Genomic DNA, 23,822 nt, shown 5'->3' on the forward strand with positions numbered 1-23,822 from the left:
CAGCGTATGCAACCAACTTACCTTTGACAGTGGGAGAAAACTTTGGTTATGTAACTTTGTCTCGGTCATTGTACAAGTATGTACATAGAGACTGGATGAATAGAGTACTGCAAGGAGATTGTATAGTGAATTTATAAGTACGTGGGGATTGGCGGAGTGATTGTATAAGTACATATGTTGGCGCAGCCTAACTCCGACAACAAGCTTGTCTCTAATTGGCTGCCCTCCATGTCCCAAAAACTGAAATTTGGACTTTGCAAGGCCCTGTGTTGCTAAAGCTGCAATACTCCACTGAATGTGCAATAAACATTCACATCCACATAGATGAGTCATGTCCACCATCTTTCTTGAGTGGAACTATGGATGAATGTAGGGTCAGTGACTCCCCATCCCTTCCATGTTGGCCATGTTGTGGGACTTGGCTCACAGTGTGACACATTGACGCTTGTGACCGGGGTGACGGCATCACTACAACAAGAGCACCCGCATGGCAGTGTTGCCAGATTTTTTAAGCATTCTCTAGCCCAAAGCTAACCAAAAAGTAGCCCAAAGTAGCCAAATATTGCTACTTTAAGGAAGGAGAGGCAGGGACATCGTCAAGCAGGCGGTGAACACATTGGAATTGATGGTGCAGCAGGCTGCCAAGTAAATATTTGTCTAACAAAGCACTTTAACATACTAGTTTGCTGGAGTGCTGTATATATATTTATAATCTGGCAACTAGCACAAACCAAAATTTTACCGCACAACCGGGAAAAATATAGCCTAATTGTGCGCAATCTAGCCCAATCTGGCAACAGTGCTGCATCAGTCAATTCCTCATACAGCTTATGATGGAGCCACGCCCATAGCTCCTAGTATGTCCTCTGCCATGGAAAAATCAAGACGCAGCACCAAATGTAAGACTTCTAGGCTTGCGGAGTGCGGCTGCATGATGTGGAGGGTGCTCTGTCTGCGAATAGGTGGGCAGTGAGGCCTGGGTGCGCAGCAGTGGGCAAATACGTATGGGCGGTGGGAGTGGATGGGATGCAGCAGCCTGAATGCTCAAAAGAGGCACAGCGATTTAGGCATACTACCATTACTAATTCTGTACTATGTTTCAGATGTGGGAGCTTGTGGTCTCCACTAGGTCCTGGCACGTGGTTGGAGACACCGCGGTGGCGTAAAGATGAGCTGTGAGGATTTTGTCCACAGTATGGGCACTCACTGTCCCTCTTCATCTCTTCCTTTCTCTCCTTCACACTCTTTCTCTCTTACTTCCTCTCACACTGTTTCTCTCTTTCACTTCCTCTCTCTCACTGTTTCTCTCTCTGTTTGTCTATCTTACTCCTTCTCTCGTTCTCTCTGTCTTCCTCTCAATCTTTCTTTATTTTTCTCTCTCTCTCCCTTCCTCTCACTCTCACTGTTTCTCTCTTTCTCTCTGTATTCCTCTCACTCTTTCTTTCTTTTTCTCTCTGTCTTTGTTAGACCTGGCACCTTGGCGTGAGTCTCCCTTCCACTTTTTGTCGCTGTGCCTCATGTGTTTTGCTGGTGTTAGTTGCTCAGAGCACTGTGCCACTGCCAACCAGTGCCACAGTGCAAGTGCTCCCTATTTAAAATGTATATGTTGGTTGGATTCCATGATTGGCTTATTTGGTTTACTGTCAGACACCAGTAAAGGGCACCAGGAGTGCCCAGGGCTTGTAAATGCAAATGCTGCTGGTGGGCTTGCAGCACTGGCTGTACCACCCACAGAAGCGGCCTAGTAAAATGTATCTAAGGTCTGCCATTGCAGAACCTGCGTGCAGTCATGCTGACTGGGCAAGTGCACCCACTTCTCAGTCCCTAAACCTTCCCTTAACTTCATATTAGTCACCCCTTTGGCAGGTCCAAGGGCAGGGTGCATTGTAAGCATAAGGTAGGACAAGCCCTGATGTGTGTGGCATGTCCTAATAGTGAATTACAGCCATTTTCGTGTTTCACTATTGCAAGGCTACCTGTTCCCATAGGCCAGAATGGGCTGTTAGAATTGTTACATCCTATGATCCTAACAGACCCAGGGAACATGGTAGAAATTCGAGTTTAGTATGCCTGAACTCAGAATAATAAAATACATCTTTTAGTAAAGTTTATTTTAATATTCTGTGTTTGCAAATACCACTTTTAGAAAGTTGGTATTTGCTTGCCTAACCAATTTCAGACCGCCTCTGCTATGATGTGTATCTGCCTGTCTGGTTTGTGTGAGTGACAGGGCTGGGGAAACCCAGAAGGGCAGGGCTAGGTAGCCTGGTGGTGAATAGAGAGATTGACATCCAGATGGGTGGGAGGAGTGCACCTGGACTCTGAATAGGGCTGTGCTCTGCCACCACAATGCTGGCTCCACCTCCTGTGGAGCGGCTGATGTCTCTGCCCTGCACCCTGAATAGAAAGTCAGAGTCATGTCAACAAAGTGCTCAGGAACTGGTTTGGACTGGGCAAAGGCCCCTCTACCCCAGAGGAACAAAGGAATTAGGGGTATAAGTATTGGGACCCTGCTCCCAAGAAATTAGATCCTGCTTGACAAGAAGAACCTCTGCCTGAGGAGAAGGAACCGGGAAAGCTGTAAAGAGGAGTACTGTCCCTGACCTGGGGGATTGGCCTGCAGTGGTTGCCTTGCTGCTGAAAGTAGAGGAGAAAGACTACAAAGACTTTATTTCAACTTGTGCTTCAAAAGATCTCCAAGGGTTTGGAATAGAGCTTGCCTCCTGCTGAAGTCTCAGGAACAACAGACTTCACCCCCCAGCTCCCCAAAGTTCTTTGGAAGTGCCTGCTGCTGTTGTTGGGCCTTCTGAGGGACTGCGTGTCGCAAGGAGCTGGAAGCGCGACTCAAGAAGGAGAAGCGTGCCGCCGTCGGAACTGCTGTCGTCGCATCACGTAACGGGTGTCGCCGCTGCAGCATCGCATCGAGCAGAAGCATCTTGCATCATCCAAGAAGTGTCTTGCAACGCCGAAGAAGCGTGTCGCCATCGCAGCCATCGTAGCTGACGCATCACACCGCATCAAGAGAAGAGTCTCGCATCGAGGAAGAAGCGTGTCGCCATCGCAGCCATCGTAGCTGTCGCATTGCACCGCATCAAGAAAAGCGCCTCGCATCCTCGGAGAAGCGTGCCGCTGTCGGAGCTGCTGTCGTCGCATCGCGTAAAGGGGTGTCGCCGCTGCAACATCGCATTGGGCGGAGCGTCTCGCAAACGTCGGAGAAGAGTGCCGCTGCCAAGGCCGCTGTCGTCGCATCGCTTAAAGGGTGACGCCGCTGCAGCTGACGCATCGAGTCGAGTCTTCTCACAACATCGGAGAAGCGTAACGCATCTGGAAGATCTTCACGTCTTTATTTCTTTGCACCAAAAACTTCATCGCATCAACATCGTAGCAACACTTTCGTTGCCCTGCATGTCGCATCTAAAAGGTACATTGACTTAAAGTGTCGCATTTAAGAACTTAAGAGAACTAAGCCAACTTCTACCATCTAAAGTAACAGTATTGTATATTTTTGTCGTTTAATGGTCTTGTGGTAACTCTATATAAAGAATCCTTATTTTTAATATAAAAACCTGTGTGGTGTCCATTTGTAGTGTTTTCACTGGGTTACTGTATGTGTTCACAAATGCTTAACCTAAAACGCTCTGTGATAAGGCTTGTCTGCTCGCGCGAAGCTACCTAGAGGGTGAGCAGGGGTTATTTTAGGAGTGTAACCCCTTACCCTGACTAGAGGTAAGGTTCCCTGCTTATCACACGTACCTACCTGTGCCAACCAGAGAACCCGGATTCTAACATTGGTGGTCAGTGATGAGGATTCTGGACTTGCATTTGTGACTCATGTACAGTGATTGGTGAACACTACTTAGTGAGTGCAGACCTTAACGCAACCAATACTTGTTGGTAGATTTCTTTTTGGGACTTTCTATTTTTGAGTACTGCCAAGCTTAACCATGGTGGAGAAAGCAGCATCCATAGTCTCTGTTGATAATGAATGGGAATGGGAAGAAGAGAAACTGGAAGGCTACAAGGTATCACAGCTAAAGTTCTTCTGCAGGAAATGTAATGTTTCTACTTCTTGATGTAAAAACAAGGCAGAGTTCTACAAGGCGCTGAGCGCCTGGGTAGAAGCAAGGAATGCCACTGATAATGATAATGCAGAGGAGCAGCTGGATGGGCCAGTGGGTCCAAGAGGAAGGAGAACCCCTTCCCCTGCCGGTAGCAGTGTTTCCAGTAAAAGTCTATCTCTAGAGGAGCTGGCAGATAGAAAAGAGTGTAGGATGCATGAATTGGAGCTGACCAAGCTCAAGTTAAGTGGGCAGTTAGAATTTGAAATGCAAAGTAGAAAATTAGCCCTAGAAGAAAAAAAGCTACAGTATGAACATGAAAAGGTTTTAAGGGAGTTGGAGCTGAAAGCCCAGAGTTTAGAAACTGCTCCCTCTGGTGGCAGCACACCGTCAGTGCAAGTGGAATCAAGGGTGTACATACCCAAAGATGCGGTAAAATATTTTTTTTTAAATGATGACATAGGGCAGTGGTTCAAAGCCTATGAAGTAGCCATGTCTTCCCACTGGGTCCCTGAGAAGGAATGGGGGGCGGGGTTGTGGGGACGGTTCCTTAGTGAGGTGCGGGACACACTGCTAGACTTGCCTTGAGATGATTATAATTCTTATCCCCATATGAAGGCAGCTTTGATGGCTAGGTATGGGTTGACCCCTGAGTTGTATAGGCAAAGGTTCAGGGGTTGCACCAAGATTCCAAACAGTATGTATGTTGAGTATGTGACTTTTTTTGCAGAGCACTGGATGGTTGGGTGAAGTGTAGTAAGGTTAATGATTTTCAAGGGCTTCTTGATTTAATGGCACAGGAGCACTTGTCCAGTAATTGTTTTCCTGAGCTACGCCAGCACCTGATTGATAGTAGGCTGACTAACCCTAGGGAGCTTGCTGAGGATGCAGACCGCTGGGTCAGTACCAGGGTCCACAAGGGTCCAGTGGGAGACTCTGCCAAAGGTGGGCAGGGTCCCCAGCAGAAGAGTGGGGGGGCAAGGGTAAACAGAGGGAGTTCCCAAGAAGGCCCCACAATAATCCCCAAGGGAACCAAGGGAAAGGTTCTCAGCCTCCCCCACCACAGAAACCGACCGGGCCCCGACAGGTACACCTGTTCAGAAGGGGCCCATAAAATGTTACAAGTGTGGTAACATGGGGCATTTTGCCTCTGATTTAAAGTGTCCTTTGTATGGTACACCAGCACCCACTGGTGCTCCGCCCCGGCACGTGGCTAGTGTAGCCTTGGGGGAGGAGATGACAGTCCAAGGTGGGTGGGGTCCCGCAGAGATGTCCCTTGTTTCATTAGGAGACTGTGAGATGGTCCCCCAAACCCAGCTGCCTGATAACACTAAGAAATACAGGCAGTGGGTGACCATCAATGGCTGTAGGGTGGAAGCTCTCAGAGATACAGGAGCCAATGTGACAGCTGTCAAGTGTCACCTGGTGTCTCAAGAGCAGGTTGTCCCAGGAGTATTCTATCCAGTTGTTGCCGCTGACAACACAGAGAGTCACTGCAAGGTGGCTTAGGTTCCCTTTGAGTGGGGAGGGGTCTCTGGTACTCTTCAGGTAGCTGTGAGGCCCACCATGCCTGTAGGCTGTCTGTTAGGGAACGACTTGGAGAGCTCACCTTGGGCTAAGGTGGAGCGGAGTGTTCACCTGGAGATGTTGGGTATGCCGGATTGGGAGTGTGTCACCACACGGTCCATGGCAGAAAGTAGAGGTGCTCAAGAGGTCCTGGAGCCTGAGAGGGAGGCCCAGGGGCCGGCCTTAGAGAGAAGAGGCAGGGGGCGCGGGAAACCGGCCCCTGAAGTTCCCACGGCCCAGGAGGAAGCAGACCTCAAGGGGGATGCCCTGGAGCCTACCGGGGAACAGATAGCTGAACTGAGGGACCTGCCTGAGCTGACCCATTGGCAGCAGGAAGGAGGCCCCTCCAGGGAGGACTTTTGTAAGGCACAGAAAGAATGCCCTTCTCTCGTGGGTATGCGGCAGCAGGCTGCAGACCAGGCAGCAGGTGATCAGTCTGGGTCACATTTCATTTACTGGGAGAACGACCTCCTATATACAGAGCCTAAGGTTGCTCAGCCTGGGTCAGCCCGTGCGCTGGTGGTACCCCAAGACTTCAGAGCCTTCCTACTGGGGCTGGCTCATGATGTGCCATTGACAGGGCATTTGTGGCAGGACAAGGCCTTTGAAAGGCTTGTCACCCACTTTTATTGGCCTCAAATGCGCAGGAGTTCAGACACTCACTGCAGGACCTGTCAGACTTGCCAGGCAAGTGGAAAGAGTGGAAGGAAGCAGAAGGCTCCACTTCACCCATTCCCTGTGGTCGGTACCCCATTCCAGAGAGTGGGGAATGACATTGTGGGGCCACTGGACCCCAGGACAGCCATGGGCAACAGGTGTATCCTGGTCCTGGTGGACCATGCCACCCGGTACCCGGAAGCCATCCCTCTGAAGACAGTGACGGACCCTGTGGTGGGACGTGCACTGATGTGAATTTTCTCCAGAGTGGGATTCCCTCTAGAGGTGGTGTCTGACCGGGGTACCAATTTCATATCCAAGTATATGAAATCCCTTTGGCAAGAGTGTGGTGTAACCTACAAATTCACCACACCTTACCACCCCCAAGGAAACGGGTTGGTTGAGAGATTCAACCGTACCCTAAAGGGCATGATAATGGGTCTGGAAGAACCCATGAGGCGTAAGTGGGACGTCCTCTTGCCATGCCTTCTCTTTGCGTACCGTGAGGTGCCAGAGAAGTCTCTAGGGTTCAGCCTCTTTGAGCTCCTGTATGGCCACCCAGTGAGAGGACCTCTAAGTCTGGTCAAGGAAGGCTGGGAGCAATCTCCCTGGAAATCTCCCCAGAATGTATATAGCTACATGCTGGCCTTCAGAAATCAGACTAGGCGATTCAGGCAACTTGCTGAGGCAAATCTGGAAGCCAGTCAGGAGGAGATGAAGTGGTGGTACGACCAGAATGCCACTCTGGTAGAGCTTCAGCCTGGACAAAAGGTATGGGTCTTGGCCCCCGTGGAGCCTTGTGCACTCCAGGATAAGTGGACCGGTCCCTTAGAGGTGGTGGAGCGCAAGAGTCCTGTTACCTATTTGGTGGACTTGCGGTCTCCAAGGAACCCCTTAAGGGTCCTTCATGTCAACCGCCTCAAACCCCACTTGGAGAGGTCCCAAGTGGGCATGCTCTTGGGATGGAAGAGGAGACCGAGCCTCTTCCTGACCTCCTGTCAGCCCAGGAGCAAGATGGGTCAGTGGATGGTGTCATCCTCTCTTCCGCCCTGACCCCTGAGCAACAGAATGATTGTCGCCAGCTGCTGGGACAATTTTCTGATCTGTTTTCCCTGGTTCCCGGTGTCACTGATTGGTTTGTCCATGATGTGGACACTGGGGATAGTACACCTGTGAGGCACAAGGCCTACAGAGTGACTGACAGGGTGAGGGCCTGCATCAAAGAGGAGGTCTCCAAGATGTTTGCACTCGGGGTAATTGAGTCCTCCAGCAGGCCTTGGGCCAGCCCAGTGGTCTTGGTCCCAAAGGCTGCAGCGCCGGGAGCCACACCAGGACTGACGCACACCCCATCCCCAGAGCTGATGAGCTCATAGATCAGCTAGGGGCTGCCAACTACTTCAGCACGTTTGATTTAACATCTGGGTACTGGCAGATCGCCTTGACCGAGCGGGCCAAAGAGAGGTCAGGATTTTCCACCCCAGATGGGCACTACCAGTTCCGGGTTATGCCCTTTGGGATGAAGAATGCCCCTGCCACCTTCCAGAGGTTGGTCAACCAGGTGTTGGTTGGACTGGACTCGTTCAGTGCAGTCTACCTGGATGACATCGCAGTGTTCAGCTCCACTTGGGAGGAACACCTGCGCCACCTCTGGGAAGTGTTGATGGCGCTGCGGAGGTCAGGCCTCACGATCAAGGCGAGTAAGTGCCAGATCGGGCAGGGTTCCGTGGTGTACTTGGGGCACCAGGTTGGGAGCGGCCAGGTGGCGCCCCTTCAACCGAAGATAGAAACCATCCTGAATTGGGAGTCGCCCAAAACCCAGACAGAGGTGAGAGCCTTCCTAGGTCTCACCAGGTACTACAGGAGGTTTGTCAAGGGGTATGGCAACATTGTTGCCCCCTTGACAGCGCTGACTTCTAGGAAGCAGCCCAGGAACGTTATGTGGACTTACACCTGTCAGAAAACTTTTGAGGCCCTGAAAGCTGCTATGTGCACGGCGCCCGTGCTCTTGGTTCCCAACTTCTCCAAAGAGTTTATAGTTCAGACAGACGCTTCAGAGCATGGGGTGGGGGCTGTTCTTTCACAGATTAATGAAGAGGGCCTAGATCAACCTGTAGCCTTCCTTAGCAGGAGGTTACTTCCACAGGAACAGAGATGGAGTGCTATTGAGCGTGAGGCATTTGCTGTGGTCTGGGCGCTGAAGAAGCTAAGACCCTACCTGTTTTTGTTTCACTTCCGGGTTCAGACGGACCACAGGCCCCTCAGATGGTTGATGCATATAAGGGGTGAGAATCCAAAGCTGTTGAGGTGGTCCATTTCCCTACAGGGTATGGATTTCACGGTAGAACATCGCCCTGGTACAGATCACGCCAATGCTGACGGTCTGTCTAGATTTTTCCGCCTTAGTGATGAGAAACTCCCTGGGGTAGGGTAGTTCTCCCCACTCTTCAGCTGGAGGGGACACGTGATAGACCTGGCACCTTGGTGTGAGTCTCCCTTCCACTTTTTGTCGCTGTGCCTCATGTGTTTTGCTGGTGTTAGCTGCTCAGAGCACCGTGCAACTGCCAACCAGTGCCACAGTGCAAGTGCTCCCTATTTAAAATGTATATGTTGGTTGGATTCCATGATTGGCTTATTTGGTTTACTGTCAGACCCCGGTAAAGTGCACCAGGAGTGCCCAGGGCTTGTAAATGCAAATGCTGCTGGTGGGCTTGCAGCACTGGTTGTGCCACCCACAGAAGCGGCTTAGTAAATTGTATCTAAGGTCTGCCATTACAGAACCTGCGTGCAGTCTGGTACTGTCATGCTGACTGGGCAAGTGCACCCACTTCCCAGTCCCTAAACCTTCCCTTAACTTCATATTAGTCACCCCTATGGTAGGCCCAAGGGCAGGATGCATTGTAAGTATAAGGTAGGACAAGCCCTGATGTGTGTGGCATGTCCTAATAGTGAATTACAGCCATTTTCGTTTTTCACTATTGCAAGGCTACCTGTTCCCATAGGCCAGAATGGGCTGTTAGAATTGTTACATTCTATGATCCTAACAGACCCAGGGAACGTGGTAGAAATTCGAGTTTAGTATGCCTGAACTCAGAATAATAAAATACATATTTTAGTAAAGTTTATTTTAATATTCTGTGTTTGCAAATACCACTTTTAGAAAGTTGATATTTGCTTGCCTAACCATTTCAGTCTGCCTCTGCTATGATGTGTATCTGCCTGTCTGGTTTGTGTGAGTGACAGGGCTGGGGAAACCCAGAGGGGCAGGGCTAGGTAGCCTGGTGGTGAATAGAGAGATTGACATCCAGATGGGTGGGAGGAGTGCACCCGGACTCTGAATAGGGCTGTGCTCTGCCACCACAATGCTGGCTCCACCTCCTGTGGAGCGGCTGATGTCTCTGCCCTGCACCCTGAATAGAAAGTCAGAGTCATGTCAACAAAGTGCTCAGAAACTGGTTTGGACTGGGCAAAGGCCCCTCTACCCCAGAGGAATAAAGGAATTAGGGGTATAAGTATTGGGACCCTGCTCCCAAGAAATTAGATCCTGCTTGACAAGAAGAACCTCTGCCTGAGGAGAAGGAACCGGGAAAGCTTTAAGAAGGAGTACTGTCCCTGACCTGGGGAACTGGCCTGCAGTGGTTGCCTTGCTGCTGAAAGGAGAGGAGAAAGACTACAAAGACTTTATTTCAATTTGTGCTTCAAAAGATCTCCAAGGGCTTGGAATAGAGCTTGTCTCCTGCTGAAGTCTCAGGAACAACAGACTTCACCCCCCAGCTCCCAAAAGTTCTTTGGAAGTGCCTGCTGCTGTTGTAGGGCCTTCTGAGGGACTGCGTGTCGCAAGGAGCTGGAAGCGCGACTCAAGAAGGAGAAGCGTGCCGCCATCGGAACTGCTGTCATCGCATCACGTAAAGGGTGTCGACGCTGCAGCATCGCATCGAGCATTATCCAAGAAGTAGCTCGCAACGCCGAATAAGCGTGTCGCCATCGCAACCATCGTAGCTGACGCATCGCACCGCATCAAGAGAAGAGTCTCGCATCGAGGAAGAAGCGTGTCACCATTGCAGCCATCGTAGCTGTCTCATTGCACCGCATCAAGAAAAGCGCCTCGCATCCACGGAGAAGCGTGCCGCCGTCGGAGCTGCTGTTGTCGCATCGCGTAAAGGGGTGTCGCCGCTGCAACATCGCATCGAGCGGAACCGTCTTGCAAACGTCAGAGAAGAGTGCCGCTGCCAAGGCCACTGTCGTCGCATCGCGTAAAGGGTGACGCCGCTGCAGCTGACGCATCAAGTCAAGTCTTCTCGCAACATTGGAGAAGCGTAACGCATGTGGAAGATCTTCACGTCTTTATTTCTTTGCACTAAAAACTGCATTGCATCAACATCGTTGCAACATCTTCGTTGCCCTGCGTGTCGCATCTAAAAGGTACATTGACTTAAAGTGTCGCATTTAAGAACTTAAGAGAACTAAGCAAACTTCTACGATCTAAAGTAACAGTATTGTGTATTTTTGTCGTTTAATGGTCTTGTGGTAACTCTATATAAAGAATCCTTTTTTTTAATATAAAATCCTGAGTGGTGTCCATTTGTAGTGTTGTCACTGGGTTACTGTATGTGTTCACAAATGCTTAACCTATAACGCTCTGAGATAAGCCTTGTCTGCTCGCGCCAAGCTACCTAGAGGGTGAGCAGGGGTTATTTTAGGAGTGTAACCCTTTACCCTGACAAGAGGAAAGGTTCCCTGCTTGTCAGAAGTACATACCTGTGCCAACCAGAGAAGCCGTATTCTAACAGTCTTCCTCTCACTATTTCTTTCTTTCTCTCTCTTTATCTCTCTTTCTCTCTCCTTTGATGGACGCATGACGCACAATCTTATCTTGCTTTTTGTCTAGCAGGCCTGCGATGATGCGTGGCAATCTCGCAATCAACACTCAACCTGAATTATGAGCTCGGCTTCGCCGCATGTACACAATGGGTGAGGAGGTTGCTTCGGCATGTGGTGGACCCTCTTTGAAACACGCCGGTGGCGGAAGGTGAGCAGAGAGGCTTGTTTGCACAGTGGCGGGCAGTCACCTCCGGGCAGTGGGAGTGGATGGGGTGCAGCAGCCTGAGTGTGCAGCGGCAGGCAGTCACCTCCAGGTAGTGGCAGTGCATGGGGTGCAGCAGCCTGGGTGCGCTGTGTAGGAGAGTTGGATCTGCTTCTTATGGTTACCCCCACTTTTTGCCTCTGTAACACTGTTTTTTGACTTAGTCTGGACCCCAGCCTAGCTGCTTCCTCTCTAAATGGATTCCATGTACTTTAGGTACAGCACAGATTGGATTCTGGGGTGCCCTTATAAGTCCCTAGTATATGGTACACTATGTACCCAGGGCATAGGTACCCCAGAGGCCTACCAGGGGCTGAAGCCTGTATTATGCCACCCCTGGGAAGCACTCCAAAATGACACCACAGGTCTGCTACTGCAGCCTGGGTAAGGTGGTGCTTGCACCCCTTACAGAGATATAGGTTCACTATATCTCCCCTATCACTGCACATAGAAACCTATCAGTCACCCCTAAGGCAGGCCTTATCAATCTTGAAGGCAGGGTGCTTGGTTTTGTGTGAGTGGCTCCCCATGCATGAGCCTTCAGAATCTCTTCTCCGGGGTTGTCTGTGATGCAGCCTGACCATATACTGCTATATAAGTGCATTATAACCCAACGGTAAATGCTAACTTTGGACTGGCTGCACGGAAACATGTCGTGTTTGGTGTCAAACACCTTGGAATCTTACCCTCACACCAGTAACTGGTGTGGGAGTATGATCCCACCCTTCTAGAGGGACAGACATGACAGCACCGGTATACCCGGTACCAGCTTAAAAGAGCCTTGGCATCACAAAATGGATACTGCAGCCACAGACACAAGTCTGGCCTCCTGCTGCTGACCAAAACTCTGGCAGGGGAGGCCTGGACAATAGGTTTCCTGTCACAGGGAGGTGTCACCACCTCCCAGACAGGCTTTAGTTTATTGGGGCTGGGTGGGTGCACTCTGAGAGTGCTTTGAAGTCCTGCTCTGGGGGCACATTTGGTGTCCCTGTGCATAGTCCAGTTCAAACCTGTCACAGCGGCTACCAGCCCCATATCTGGTGCAAAACTGGTCAAAGGAAATGGGTGTAGCCACCTCTCTTTCCAAACCCATCCATAGGTGGGTCCCCTGAGTTAGTCCAACCCCTTCCTTGGCTATAAGATAGGAACCCCTGGCAACAGGACTTTAGATATCCCTGGACGAAACTCTGCAACTGAATCCTGGAACTTCTATGCTCTACGCAAGACTAGAGGGCTGGAGAAATCTCCCTTGGGGTCAAGGAGTGACTCCCCTGCTTGGCAGGCATCACCGAAGCAATAGGTAGTCTGCATCTCCGAAGCTCCCGATGGACTCCGAAGTATCTGCAGCCCTGGAAGAGGATTCCAGATTGACTCAGAGGCCGACCCAAGTCCCCAGCAAAGCTTAGACCCGCAGCCCTCATGAGTGACGTGGAACCGGAACTTCTAGACACTGTGCACATTTGCAAGTTCATTGACTTCTCAATGTCTCTTGAAGCTGTGCTTTAGGTTACTTGTAGCCCAATCCCTGAGCACCTTTTGCACTGAAGATTGTGGGCCTACACTCTGCGAGTGTTCCGTGAGCCTGCTTCTTGCATTTCCGCTTGAGGCTCCTTCGCGATCCCTGGTCCTTCGACTAGTGGGTCCCTGTGACGGCAACTCTGATTTTCCTTGGACTTCCCTGATTGCTCCAGACGTGCCCTGACTCCTCACCACATGGTGAGTCCCTCAGACCTTGCTGGTCTGCACCGAAGCAGCTTTCTCTTTTTTGCATGGGTTGCTTGTTGTGTCCAATCTGGGCACCAATGCTGCAGAACTCAACATCCTGTGTGGGACATCTGGAATCCAGCTCCTGGTCATTCTCGATGCCTCCTGTTCCTTGTGGCTGAAGAGTTAAGCTTCACCTTCTTCACCTGAAACACCCGACATCGGTGGGCATTCGTCTATTGTGCCCCTGGTCACTGGCAAGTGACCCAGACTCTGTCCCCTCTGGTTTCAGGTTCTTCACATCTTCGATCCAGGCTTGGATCTCTTCGGACACTTCGCATCTTCCCGACAGCAGCACTTCTTCACCAGCTTCCATTGAAAACGACGACGCAACCCAACACCATTTGACACCTATGCACCCGGCTTCCCTGGGTGAGGTAACTCTAGTACTCCTGTGCTCCCGTGGGTGTTGACCCTAGAACTGCCTATGTCCAAAAGGGTTAGGTCCTAGTCCATCTCTAAGTGTCCCTAATCTTTAAAAATCTAACTGCGACTTTCCCCATAGACGCTAACGGGAGCTCGCGGCTGTGTTCTCACACTGCACACGGCCCCCGTGGGTCCCCTGTGTCACTATCTTGGGTGGTTCCTTGGGGTCCCAGTGATTCTACAGGCTCTAGGCCTTGTGTCTAGTTAAGTCGTGGTTCTTATACCACTATTTTAGTACATGGTTTGGCTCGCCCCTAGGGCCTAATGTGTATTTGTGCTACTTACCTGTAATATTTGAAGTGTAACTTATGTGTTTTGACCTCTAGCCTCATAAAGAGACTAGTAGGGTGTGTTTAGTAATAAATACATATATTTTATATATATACCTGGTGTGGTTGCCTTTCATTTAGCCATTCAAGAAATTATAGACTGGTAAAACAAGCTGCTTCACATTCCTGCAAAATTTATCCTGAAAGCTGCTGTCCATAGCTACAACTAGGGTAGCTTTCAATGAAGGTTGTATTTTACCCCTTCCACGCGTGGCAAATTCTGCCATGATGCGAGGGGGGGGGGGTGGGGCTGGGTGTGGCGCTCTGGTACTCAGGACGGCTCCCGGCCGTCATAAATCAAGGTGGGCGTGTGCTCATGACGGCCGGGAGCCGTCCGAAATCCGCCCACTAATTAATTCTCCCGCACAGGCGGGGAATTTGCCGCGGGTGGGCCGAGCGGCAATGGTCGGACGGCTCCCGGCCATCATGAGCACACGACTACCGTGACTCATGACTGCCAGGAGCCGTCCTGAGCATGGATGTGGTTAACCTATCATCAAGAAGGGGTTGTTTGGACTGGTGCAATGTACCCACTATAACTAGTGGACAGCATAGACCAGGCCAACTTCTCACACGCAGCGGCTGTCATACACCTCTGGGCAGTGGGAGTGGATGGGGTGCAGTGGCCTGGGTGCGCAGTGGTGGGCAAACACCTACGGACAGTGGGAGTGGATGGCGTGCAGCAGCCTGGGTATACAGCATTGGGTATACACCTCTGGGCAGTGGAAGTGGATGGGGTACACTAGCCTGGATACACAAAGGTGGGACAGTGATTTAGGCGTGCGCAGTTGAATGTTCTCATCCATTACTGATTCAATACTATGTTTCAGATGACTAAGCTTGAGGGCTGCCCTATATCCTGGCACGTGGTTGGAGACTCACCGGTGACAGAAAGGTGAGCTGTGAGGATTTTTTCCACAGTGTCAACACTCACTCTCCCTCTCCATCGCTTCCTTTCTGTCACTCACACTCTCTCTCTCTCCCACTCTCTATCTCTTCCTTTCTCTCTCACACTCTTTCTCTCTTTCTCTGTCTCTTCTTCTCTCTCTTATTCTTTCTTTCTCTCTCTTTCTCTCTCTCACTCTTTCTCTCTCTCACACTGTTTCCCTCTCTCTTCCTCTCTCTCACTCTTTCTCGCTCTCTCTCTTCCGTTGTCTCACTCTTTCTCTCTCTCTTCCTCTCTCTCACTCTTTCTCTCTCTCACTCCACTCACTAATTAATTCTCCCGCAAAGGCAGGGAATTTGTCGCGCGTGGGCGGACAGCAATGGTCGGACGGCTCCCGGCCATCGTGAGCACACGACTACCATGACTCATGACAGCCGGGAGCCGTCCTGAGCATGGATGTGGTTAACCTATCATCAATAAGGGGTTGTTGGGACTGGTGCAAGGTGCCCACTATAACTAGTGGACAGCATAAACCAGGCCAACTTTTCACACGCAGCGGCTGTCATAAACCTCTGGGCAGTGGGAGTGGATGGGGTGCAGCAGCCTGGGTGTGCAGCGGTGGGAAAATGCCAACGGACAGTGGGAGTGGATGGGGTGCAGCAGCCTGGGTATACAGCATCGGGTAGACACCTCTGGGCAGTGGAAGTGGATGGGGTACACTAGCCTGGATATACAAAGGCGGGACAGTGATTTAGGTGTGCGCAGTTGAATGTACTCATCCATTACTGATTCCATACTATGTTTCAGATGACTAAGCTTGAGGGCTGCCCTATATCCCGGCACGTGGTTGGAGACACACCGGTGACAGAAAGGTGAGCTGTGAGGATTTTTTCCACAGTGTCAACACTCACTCTCCCTCTCCATCTCTTCCTTTCTGTCACTCACACTCTTTCTCTCTCTCTCACTCTCTATCTCTTCCTTTCTCTCTCACACTCTTTCTCTCTTTCTCTGTCTCTTCCTCTCTCTCTCATTCTTTCTTTCTCTCTCTTTCTCTCTCTCACTCTTTCTCTCTCTCTTCCTCTCTCTCACACTGTTTCTCTCTTTCTTCCTCTATTACACAGTTTCTCTCTTCCTTGTATCTTACTCTTTCTCTCTTTCTCTGTCTTCCTCTCTCTCACTCTTTCTCTCTCTCTATTCCATTGTCTCACTCTTTCTCTCTTTCTTCCTCCCTCTCACTCTTTCTCTCTCTCTCTCACTCTTTCTCTCTCTCTCTTCCTCTTTCTCACTCTTTCTCTCTTTCTTCGTCTCTCTCACTATTTCTCTCTGTCTTCCTCTCACTCTTTCTTTCTCTCTCTCTCTATCTTGCTCTCTCCTTTGATGGATGCATGACACACAGTCTTACCTTGCTCTTTATCTAACAGGCTGTGATTCACGAATCAATGTCCCCCCCAACACCACCACAGCTGAACCCATGTAGAACCTGCGATGATGCATGGCCATCCTGACAACGCCTCAGAAAGTTGCTTCGGCACGTGGTGCACCCTCTTACACACACACCGGTTGCGGAAGGTGAGCAGAGAGGTTTCTTTCCACAGCACCGGGCAGTCACCTTTGGGCGGTGAGAGTGGATAGTGTGCAGCAGCCTGGGAACACAAGAGCGCACAGACTCCTCCGAGCCGTGGGAGTGGATGGGCTGCAGCAGCCTGAGTGTGCATTGCCGAAGCAGAGAATTAGGCGTGTACAGTTGTATGTACTCTGCAATTACTAATTCTATACCATCTTTCAGATGACTAAACTTGAGGGTGCACTTTGTCCCGGCATGTGGTTGGAGACACACCGGTGGCACAAAGGTGAGCTGCAAAGATTTTCTCCAGTGTCAACACTGCCTCTCCCTCTCCATCTCTTCCGTTCTATCTCTCACACTTTCTCTCTTTCTCTGTCTCTTCCTCTCTTTCTTTCTCTCTCTTCCTCTCTTTCACTCTTTCTCTCTTTCCCTCTCTCTCTTTCTCTCTCTCACACTGTTTCTCTCTTTCTCTTTTCCTTGTATCTTACTCTTTCTCTCTCTCACTCTTTCTCTCTTTCTCTGTCTTCCTCTCTCTCACTCTTTCTCTCGTCTCTTTCACTCTTTCTGTCTCTCTTCCTCTCACTTTTCTCTCTATTTCTCTCTCTCTCTTCCTCTCTCTGACACTGTTTCTCTCTTTCTCTATTACTTGTGTCTCACTCTTTCTCTCTCACTCTTTCTCTCTTTCTTTGTCTTCCTCTCTCTCTCATTCTTTCTTTGTTTCTCTCTCCCTCACTCTTTCTCTCTTTCTCCTTTGCTGGACGCATAACGCACCATCTTATCTTTCTTTTTGTCTTGCAGGCTCTGATTCACAAATGGTCCAGCGATGACACAACATGGCTGTACATAGTTTTATTTGTTGTTTTGTTTTAACAAAATGTTTTATATGTAGATACTTTCATGACTAAGATTCTTATTTGTCCAACCTCATAAGCATCTTCTTATTAATAATTTTAGAACATTACACAATTTTTTACGTTCCAGATTCCCTAAAGTGACTGTCACATTTGTTTGTGGGGGTGAGGGGGGATGGCAGACAATGAGCTAATTCTGGGGGATGTCGGAGCAGTGTTGGGTGCCCGACCTGCATGATCGTTGCCTCCATTGCATCTGTACTCAGAGACTTACGAGCCGGCGGGCTGGCTCATAAATGAAGAGCTGCGAGCCGACTGTCAGGCTCATAGAGGGAGAACCGCGGCCCGTCAGTTCGCAGAGGGAGAGCTGCGGGCCAGCTCGCAAAGGAACACCTGTGGGCCGACTAGTATAGGGAAAGGTGCAGGCCATCGGCTTCCAAAGGGATAGCTGTGGAACAGTGATGTGGGGAGAGGGAGCAGGAAGAGCGTATCTCGCAGAGAGAGACCTACGGTATATTTCCAGTCTTGGCTTCACAGATACAACTGCGGGCCCGAGAACTCGCACCCGAAGAACTGTGAGCTGACAAGTGGTTTGCAGAGGGAGAATGTTGTTGGTGGTATGCTGTTGATGGGGGAAAGGGGTGCATTACCTGCTGATGTGGGGAGACGCAACGTGAAAGGGGTATCTCGCACAGACAGAGCTCTGGTATATTAATTTGCCCCCAGGACCTTTCTTTTATATTTTCAGTCGATGCAAGGCACAAGATGGCTGCTAACACTTCCTGGTTTGAAGTGTTAGCAGCCAATCAGAGGCAAGCTCGTGCTCAGGAGTTAGGCACCATCCATATATATTAATCTTTTTTTCCTTTAATAGCTCAAAAACTACTGAATGGATTTACACCATTTCAACAAAAGCGCACTTTCTGGATCAAAACCTTTCTCCCTGCCAAATGTGGCGTAATTCCGTTCAGCAGTTTGACCTGTAGCCTTGTCTAAAGTTTCCTATGGAAAATGCATTGAGAAACCACTTTTTCGAACCCCCCTTTTTTCTCACCCCCCCCTTGACCAATCACTCTGTAATATGTCTTGGCAGCTGGATGGCTCCGGTCGTGGGTGCAAATATCTCACAATAAACTTGCTTTCAATCAACAACCAACCGTGTACTTCCTCAATATACCCCTAAACTTTCAAGATACGAGCTGATCAAAAAAGAGAAACTTTCTGGAAAATTTAGTAAAGATTTGTCAAACAACACCAAAGTTATAAGCATATGGAGAGCTCCAGGAGGGGGGCCGTGCAACCCCCCTCCCAACAAGAGTGAAGCCCTGGGTCTGCGGGGAGCCCAGCAGGCCCCCACAGCCCTAGCGAGCCCCCGCTATTATTTTTTAAGAAATGCCCCCGGGACCTAGCCCACCCCGGGTTCTCATTAAAATAAAATGCGGGAACCAGCGACCCCAGAGCGAATTGTGCCGATATTTATATATATTTTTTTAATGCTTTCTTTGGCCCTGAGGGTCCTTCTGGGACCCCCTGACAGGCCTAGGGCATCAAGGTGTTTCTACCCTGCCCCCTTCTCTTGTTTTATACCTTTGTTTCTCTGTTTTCTGGTGACTCGCTTCTACCGAGTCACAAGATGATTGCCAACACTTCTTGGTTTGGAGTGTTGACAGCCAATCACAGTGAAGCTCGTGCATCGGACTTAGGCTCCGCCTAGATATCAAAACTTTTATTTTTCTAATTTCTCAGCAACTACTGAACGGATTTACACTATTTAAAAGAAAGGTCGCTTGCTGATCCAAGCAGTACCTTTTTGCCAAATTTGGGGTAATTCCGTTCAGTAGTTTCGGCTCTAGCCTTGCACAAGGTTTCCTATGGGAAATTGATTTTTTGACTCTTATTCTTTGAATTTCTCAAAAACTACTGAACGGATATACACCATTAAAAAAAAGGTCACTTTCTGAACAAATCTCTAGCTTTCTGCCAAATTTGGGATAATTCCGTTCAGCAGTTCGGCTGTAGCTAGTCACAAAATGTCCTATGAAAATGAACATGGGGAAAATGTATTTTGGGATCCCCCTTTTTTCTCAGCCCCCGCTTGATGAATCACCCCAAAACTTTCAGGATAGGAGCTGACCTGGATAGACATTTTTTTGTGGAAGAATTTCTCGAAGATTCGTCAAACGACGCCAAAGTTATTAGCAAATCAAAAAATGCTTTTCCTATGGAAACTAGGTCGTAACTATAACTACCTACTGTATATATATATATATATATATATATATATATATATATATATATATACATATATATATACACACATATATATATATCTACTTACAGTAGACAAACGTTGCAGGCTCACATTTCATTGAGACGGCATCACTAATGTCATCAGTGATGTCACTGACCATGTCATGAGTGATGTAATATGTGATGTCATAAGCAGTGCATTGCGGGGTCATAAGCTATAGTTAGCTCAGGTGACTATAACTGCTGAATTTCACTGGTTTTATACGAGTGAAATCTGAGCCTAACTATAACATCACTGCAACCCTTATTTTTTTAAGTGAATTTCCATGATCTTTTAATGGTATTTTCGAACTCTAACGTCCCTGTAACGTTTGGTTTTTCAAGCGGATTTATATATTTTTTTAACTAGTAGGCACATTTGCAGAGTTTGGAGAAAGGGGGCATGGCTTCAAAAGACCGTTCAGCAATCTCACTGTGTGGGACTTACTTGTGTTAACGGAGGGGAAGTTGGCCCTTAAGGACCCTCAAGATCCAAGGGGAATTCATGCCCCAACTAGTAGTGCACCAGGAGGCGCACTTGCAGAGTGGTGGAGAAGGGGGCAGGCCTCCGATCACCTGTCAGCGATCCCCCTGAGTGGGATGAACAGGAGGTAACAGGAGGGGTTGTTGGCCCCCAAGTACCTTCAGCAACAAAGGGGACTTCATCCCACAACACAGTTTGCACCACAAAGCCAACCTATCCTCTTTAAACCTCCCTCCCTTCAACACAACATTACCTAATCCCCGCCAGCCTATTTATCTCACCAACTATCACCAGAAACCACATACCCTACAATAATGACCACACCTAAGTGGTATTAATATAACTTAAAACTAAGTTAGTGAAGTAAATGCATGCATTTTTTTCCGTTCTTGAGAGCACATGACTAATCACAAAAACATTAGATTTACCACTAACCTTGGGTTCTGGAGTAATGTGATACTCACCATAAATTACATCAATGCCTTGTCAGGGGTAGTAAGCACTATTTAAATACAATTACAATGCATATATAGTATTGATGATTGTAGCTAGGGTGATTGAACAATGTGATTACACTATCTACATGAATTAGAGGTCTTGAGGCTCCAAAATGTCATTGAGGAGGATGATACGAAAGCTGCCATCATTATTAACAGAGAGCCAATGAGAGTGGGATCTGTCCCGTCTGTAATTTAGGGCAAACCCTGTTACATGAAGATGAAAAAAAATGTAAGATGAAAAAAAATGTATAACTGAAGCTTAGCTTGCATAACTCGAATATCCTGAAATAAACTTCATGCAATTGTTAAAAAGACGGAATATTCATTAAAAATGAAGTTGTGTGGGCTTTTCTTCGTATATGAAATATCTTTTATGACATGACTTTCTCCAGTGAGGTAGCTGGGTGGCGGGCGGCGAGGCGGTTGGGTGGTGATCCGTAAGGTAAATTTTCTTTTTTTTAAATGTAATTCTACCTCATTGTCCTCTGTCGCCTCTCCCGACCCCGGCTCATACCTGCACTGTCACTGGGCGACAAACTGAGGGACCGCCCCAAGCAGCAAAAGCTCTCACTATGCCACTGCCTTTCTCCTTGGAGTAAACTGCCTCAAAGATGCTGAATAAGCAAGCATTCCTCTTTGTGATTTGTTTGTTGTTTTTTGACGTGTGCCAGCCGAAAGGTTAACTTTAAAAATAGAATTCTGAAGGAAACCTTAGGGGAAAGAAGTTTTCTCTCTCTGCCATCATAATATAGGTATGTTTTATGAATGATGTACTCTGCGATACATTTGAAATATGTTTTTTTTGTTGATAATACAAAAAAATTCCATTAATTAACTTCTTCAAAATAAAAGCTTGATTAAACACAATATGTGTCTGCCTTTCTTTCAAATCATAAAGTGGGTGATTCAGTGGAATTCAAATAATAATACTTTACTATACTTTCGCGCTAATGTTTTTATTTTATTTATCACTTTGTCATGAGTTCTACAGATGAGATAAAAGCCAGACGATGATGGCTGCAATTACAAGGTAACAAGGTTGACAGAAGTGAGCAGGTTTCGCTGACATGGTCGATTAACTTAATGGAAAATGTTAAAGAAAAAAGTATGCGTATTTGCAAGACGGAATATTTTTTTCATGTTCAAAGAGTTTTACATTTTAAAATATCATACTATTTTCAGTTATTGCAGCTTTCAAAGCTAATTCCCTGAGGAAACATTACATCAAGTAATTATTTCGAAATTTTAAGGACGTGAACGTTTCTGAATTATCATGGCACTGAAGCCTGGAAAACACTCGAACTCCCCCAGGTTTCTATGTTGAAAATGTGCTCTCATGTTTTTAGAGTGCGAGACATAGCAATCATTGTAGCCCTCAGAGAAGAACGTGTTTGATAAGCTCAAAGAATATATTCCTTACTGTTTCTGAAGTATTATTTCTTATTTGTAATAAGGAGTCCCCACATCTTATTTTCCAACACTATTTGAGGCAAATAGGAACAGTGAGAAAAGCGCTACAGATACATGAAACGTATGTACGTAATGAGAATGTTCGATGGCGGCCAAGGTTAATGTGGGTGCAAAAGGTTTATGTTTGCTAGTTTTTCTTTTTTTCACATTAGGAAAGGTTTCTCTTCTTAAAAACCCTAGGTCCGGCTTTTGTATAGTGCATACACATGAAGGCACACAACACACCCACAATAAAGGCACAAAGACATGCCCTATTTGCATGAAGACTGAAAGACATTCAGACATCCACGCACACTTATCAATAAATATACATGTGTCTGTGCTCACAGTCATACTTTGGCCTGCTCAGCAGGGTACTCAGGCAGGGGCTTATTTATGAGCTGGTTTGCGTTGGTCTTTCATCACGCAACGTGGTTCAAGAGCAACGCAAACCTTACATGTGATTTATGAAACCACGGAAGGCCACTTTCTGGACACACAATCTAGAGTGAGGCAGCATAGCACAAATTGCTGCGTTGCCTTACTCTGCTATAGGAAGGCATTCCATGAGCGTTGCGTGAGTCTACCTATGCAACTCACATGGTTTTTCTAGGTTTACCAGAACTAGTAAATGTGGGAATGCACCAAAACGATACACCTTCTCTGGTGAGGCGTAAGGAGGAGAAATATCTTTATTTCTTCACGTTATTTCCTCTTTCTACATGTGCTACATTCTGCAGCACAAATAGAAAGAGGAATATGCCTCTCAGGATTGTTTTTTGTAAAAAGCTGTCCCTTCCTGCACAAAACCAGTCCTGCCTGTAATGCAGGCACCCTTGCACCATAGCGCAAGGGTACCTGAATTAGCTCTAGGCAGCACTCAGTGTGCCAGCACAGAGAGAGCAGGAATGCTCTCTATCTTAGTCAATATAGCACATTCCTGCTCTCTCCACCTAATGCAGCACAGCAAGTTGTCTTACTGCATTGCTTTACACTAAATGTTAGTAAATCTGGGCCTGGGTGTTGTGAACGAGGCAAACAACAGGGGCCTTACCATGGAAACACATTCTGCACCTGTATGTGTGTGAAAGATGGAATTGTGAACTTGGCTTTATCAAAATTCTGCTGTTTCAAAGAAAGCTTTTATAAAGCCAGAACTCTAAGGGCCTTATTACTAGTTTGGTGGTCAGATCCCCGTAGGACGGTGTCCCCCTGTCAGCAGCCCATGGAGCTGGTGGTCCAAAGACTGCCGTATTACGACTCAACCACAGGGCGGGTGGTGTGAAGGCAGGGATCTTGCAGCAGTGGTGAGTACTATTACCAAATATATATATGCCTGTTTGTCCTTTTTGGCTGCATGTGTTGGATGCACAAATATATATGATATATGTTGGACAATACCATATATGCATTACCGGGGTTTGGCCCATATGTAGGCAGTCCTGGCAATGGCTATATGATACGAAAGGGACTCACCTGTAGATCTCTGCACACAGGGTCACAATCCTCTGGATAAAGAGACTGCTGTGAAGGGGGGACCTGGAGAAAAGAATCAGTGTTAGAATCTGCCTGAAAGAAGAAGAAAGGGGTGAGTACGCACCCCAAATCATTCGTCACCGCCAAGCTGACAGTCGACTGCCATGGCCTGCTCGTTGAACAGGCAACTCTCCTGTCCCATCCTATGGTGGCTGCCTCTTTCCGATCAAGAACCTGGCAATAGGCAGCCTGTTGACAGTCTGCTGTCAGTCTCAACAGTGCAGCGGCAGTCTTCGCAACGCAGATCCACTCAACTCATCAGAATGCTGATCTCACAGCGATCGGACTGCCACCGCCTATACCGAGGGACCCTCCTCATAGTAAGGCCCTAAGTATTTAGAGACAGTTCATTGAGTCTCTTCAATGTCCAACTAAACCAATAA

This window comes from Triturus cristatus, chromosome 6, assembly GCF_964204655.1.
Source record: "Triturus cristatus chromosome 6, aTriCri1.1, whole genome shotgun sequence".
Taxonomy (NCBI): domain Eukaryota; kingdom Metazoa; phylum Chordata; class Amphibia; order Caudata; family Salamandridae; genus Triturus; species Triturus cristatus.